This window comes from Suncus etruscus, chromosome 5, assembly GCF_024139225.1.
Source record: "Suncus etruscus isolate mSunEtr1 chromosome 5, mSunEtr1.pri.cur, whole genome shotgun sequence".
Lineage (NCBI taxonomy): Eukaryota > Metazoa > Chordata > Mammalia > Eulipotyphla > Soricidae > Suncus > Suncus etruscus.
This window is the reverse complement of record NC_064852.1, coordinates 119,695,693-119,700,232: the sequence shown is the minus strand read 5'-3', so window position 1 is coordinate 119,700,232 and position 4,540 is coordinate 119,695,693. Positions and strand designations below refer to the sequence as shown.

Below are 4,540 nucleotides of genomic sequence, written 5' to 3'. Positions count from 1 at the left end.
TAGTTCCTCTTGGAAAGTTTGATAGAATTCATTAGTGAATCCATCTGGACCTGGGCTTTTGTTTTTCGGCAGACATTTGATTACTGTTTTAATTTCATCAATGGTGATGGGGGTGTTTAGATATGCTACATCCTCTTCCTTCAACCGTGGAAGATTATAAGAGTCCAAGAATTTATCCATTTCTTCCAGGTTCTCATTTTTAGTGGCGTAGAGTTTTTCAAAGTAGTTTCTGATTACCCTTTGAATCTCTGTCATATCAGTAGTGATCTCTCCTTTTTCATTCCTGATACGAGTTATCAAGTTTCTCTCTCTCTCTTTCTTTGTTAGGTTTGCCAGTGGTCTATCAATCTTGTTTATTTTTTCAAAGAACCAACTTTTGCTTTCGTTGATCTTTCGGATTGTTTTTTGAGTTTCCACTTCGTTGATTTCTGCTCTCAGCTTTGTTATTTCCTTCTGTCTTCCTATTCTTGGGTCCTTTTGTTGAGCATTTTCTAGTTCTATTAGCTGTGTCATTAAGCTACTCAGGTAAGCTCCTTCTTCCTTCCTGATGTGTGCTTGCAAAGCTATAAATTTTCCTCTCAGTACTGCTTTTGCTGTGTCCCATAAGTTCTGAGAGTTTGTGTCTTTATTGTCATTTGTTTCCAGGAACCTTTTTATTTCCTCCTTGATTTCATCTCGGACCCACTGGTTATTGAGCATGAGGCTGTTTAACTTCCAGGTGTTAAAGTGTTTCTTCTGAGTCCCTTTGGAATTCACAAATAATTTCAGAGCCTTGTGGTCAGCGAAGGTAGTCTGCAAAATTTCTATCCTCTTGATCTTATGGAGGTATGTTTTATGTGCCAGCATGTAGTCTATCCTGGAGAATGTCCCATGTTCATTTTACTATCTTGATGAGCCATTTGGTGTCTCTACCTCCTCCCCAGTCTCACAAATGGCCTTAGTCAAACTTTGTATTCCCAAGAAGTCCCAAGGAGTTGCTTCTTTCCACTGGAGTCCTGTATGTAATGCACTTTATGTGGTGAAACTTGGCGTCGCTTGATAAATGATGGAAATATCTCTGCCTAGACTGAGGGGTGTCTAGTTCTGAGCCCACACCTGGACTCTGAATTCCCTGAGTTTGTATTTCAATGGATTCAATAAAGACTTTCTGATGCCGGTCATTGGAGCTTCCCAGGTGAATAAAACCGTCTCTGTTCTCACATAGCTCAGAGTCGAGGAGGGAAGGCGAACCTGGCAAACAAAATTCACCATAAATCAATGAACTTGGCCAGTTAAGGTACGTTAAGTTCCACAAGCAGATGGACTTCCGAATTGGGGGGGGGAGGTTGTGCTCTGGGTTCTACTCACTTCTTCAAATTTCCCCAAACCCACAGAACAGTTTTAGATTTCAGCTCCTAAAAAACATGTGGATGCTTTATTAGAGACTTCGGAGACATGTTTCATGCATCCCTGAAAGTGCAATGTATCACCTCCCAGCCACCTTCCTCTTGATTCCAAAGTGTGGGTGGCTGAGAGATGAGGAGGGGATTGAGTGTTTGTTCTGTGCCTTCTGTGCCTTGGCGCTCCAAAACCACTTGGTGACAAGACAACAATAAAGAAGGACTAATGCTAACAATCGTAAGGGTTGCTTACACATTAACAACTATTGCCGTCAACCAGACATCAGCCCACAGTCAAATAAGTTGGTAGCTGTGGAAGTTGGGAAAACCACATCTTAAAGACTGAAAGGCCCACATTGTACCCATGGTGTTTCCTTACAAACATAGACAGCCCCAGCAGCAGTGAGCTAAAAACACAAAGAATGTGGAAAGATAGGAGAAGCAGGCCTGTGGATTGGGAAAGCAGTGTTTGTGCTGGCCTAGACCTGACCTTCTTCCTCTGCCCATCCTTAGGCTTCCTTTCCACCCAGTGCTCCTGCCAGCCTAGAAGAGTGGGCTCTGCGCAGTAGCATTGATTCTTGCGCTGCATTGCAAGTAAAACAAAGAAAGCCATTCATCATATTTTTCAACAACTGTTTTCTTTTTTGAAAAAAAAAAAAAAACTTGGCAATCAACAAGCTAAGTTTATATAGATATATTATATATAAGCTTATATATATATATTCTTCTTAGTGTCAAAATAAACTGGAAACTTTTTTTTTAAATAGCCCAATGGTAAGAAAAGAAAAATATACAAAACCCTTTAGAGCTCAGCAGGCCACACACTGCCATGCTGACACGAAGAGTGGAAGCAACACCCTAGTTCTCCCAGCCTAGGGAGCCCCTGCCTCCTGCTTCTGTCTGATGTGGCTACTTAAGGAAATTCAAATCGGCTCCCAGTGTTAACAATGCCGCATATTTTCTTTAATCAAAATGACATTTCCCAGATGGTGTCATCCAGAAAAACCTCCTCTAAAATGCCAAGGAGAAGAGACCTGACTTGATCAATTGCATTTTTTTAAAGTAAATTTTTTTTTTTTGGTTTTTGGGCCACACCCAGTGGTGCTCAGGGGTTACTCCTGGCTGTCTGCTCAGAAATAGCTCCTGGAAGGCACGGGGGACCATATGGGACACCAGGATTCGAACCAACCACCTTTGGTCTTGGATCAGCTGCTTGTAGGCAAACGCCGCTGTGCTATCTCTCCAGGCCCTAAAAAGTAAATTCTTTAAAAATATGGAACCCTTCACGAATTTGCGTGTCATCCTTGCGCAGGGGCTATGTTACTCTTCTCTGTATCATTCCAATTTTAGTATATGTGCTGCTGAAGCGAGCACTCAATTGCATTTTTTATAATTGTGTAAAAAAGAAAAAAGCCTTGCACGCAAATGACCCAAGACAGATCTGGGTTCAATTCACGGCATCCCATATGGTCCCCCAAGTCTTCTAGAAGCGATTTTTGAGTGCATAGCCAGGAGTAATCCCTGAGCACCACTGAGTGTGGTCCAAAACAAAACAAACAAAAAACCTAGTATATTTAAAACTGTATATATTTTATTAAATATATATTTCTGAAATGAGTGGACCTCATGAAGATACACATCCCTTGCTTATAATTTTATGTCACTGATAATTGAAAGCATTTTTTTCATAAATTAGCTTCTGACTCTGTTCCTCTTAATATATATGTTTTTGGTCCACAAATGACAAATTTCTGGTACTGGACCCTAAAGTACATGTTCATTTGTGATCAGCCTCTGACACAGCCATCTATGTCATGGCCCTAGATGCCCTTTCAGTGCCAGCCAAATAGGCAACCCCTTAGCTACATATGAGAACGGATAAGGAACCCATAATATACCCATATAATATATAATATTAATAATATGTATAATAATATATAATTATGTTATGATCAATAATATGTAATAATGTAATCCATAATATACCTTCACTTATCCACAACTTAAAATGTCTCTAGCCACTTTTATAATTAGTGACATAATTCACATAATTCAGTAATATAACTAAGTACAAATGAAAATGAAGGTCTTTGTCTTAACAATTATTTAGAATTTCAGTGATGGTTGAGCATGGAACCACACAGAGGACTCTGAACAACTACACATATGCAAACCCATAAGAACTATCCCGACCACTTCAGGACCATTTGCTATAAAGGCAGGAATAATAGTGATGTCTAAGTCAGAAGAGCCAATGGTTTGAACAAGTAGTTCAAAATATCTTATTTGTGAGTTTTATGGTCATTCAGTTCTATGAGCTTATTCCTAGGACCTTCCCACATCTTACAAAAGTATAAGCATCTGTAGCCTAGATTTTTTTTAAAATCTAGTCATGGTAAATCTGTTCCACTAAAATACAGGAAGATGAAGCATTTTCCTGGGAACTTGTCTGGCCTAGCAACAAGAACATCAAGACATCAAGAAAATGCTGCCACAACTCTACTAAATGGTCATGAACAAAATAATCTAATTGCATATAAGGTGGAGATATGAAGTCAAAGACAAAGAAATAACCCCAGTGGTCTGGAATGGTCAGCAAAGGCATTCTGGGGTCTTTGACAGCACCATCCAAATTCGTCCTGGTGGTAGCTACAGTTTGGGCACCATCTGGTGGCAATTTTCCTCTATGATTTACAACTGAGGTGAGTGATCCCATTGAACTGCCACAGATGGGGAGGGTCAACCAATTTGATAGATCATTTCCAACCAGATGGCAAGAAACTGAAGACAAAGCTGAGCAAGTATAGGAGAGATTGAGAAATTGTAAGATTTGGGTCAGAGAGCATGACTTAGGTTTAAATCTAAAGGATGGATTGTGAAGTGGGGAAGTTACTGGAAGACTTGATCAGGGAGCTCAAAGAACAGGAGAGAAGCATATTGCATTCAGTCACTTAAAATGAAAATTATAGTACAGTGAAAATCATAGAACAGTGCCTGATATAGTTGGAATTCAAAAAAAGGGAATTCAAAAAAAAAAAAAAGGATGTCACCATGCTCCAACAAGTCACCATGACTTCTTTTCCTTAATAATCTTCCTTTTATCCTTGTGAAATATTCCAGTGGATATCATAAAAAAGATTAATTACATCATTTTGGGTAGG

The 4,540-nt window shown here is 39.5% G+C and overlaps 1 non-coding gene across 1 annotated transcript; it reads right to left on the bottom strand.

Moving 5' to 3' along the window:
• Nucleotides 1-2,646: 2,646 nt before the first annotated feature.
• Nucleotides 2,647-2,753, bottom strand: LOC126010609 (U6 spliceosomal RNA). The gene has a single exon (XR_007496629.1). It is a non-coding gene; the product is annotated as a U6 spliceosomal RNA (small nuclear RNA).
• Nucleotides 2,754-4,540: the final 1,787 nt, after the last annotated feature.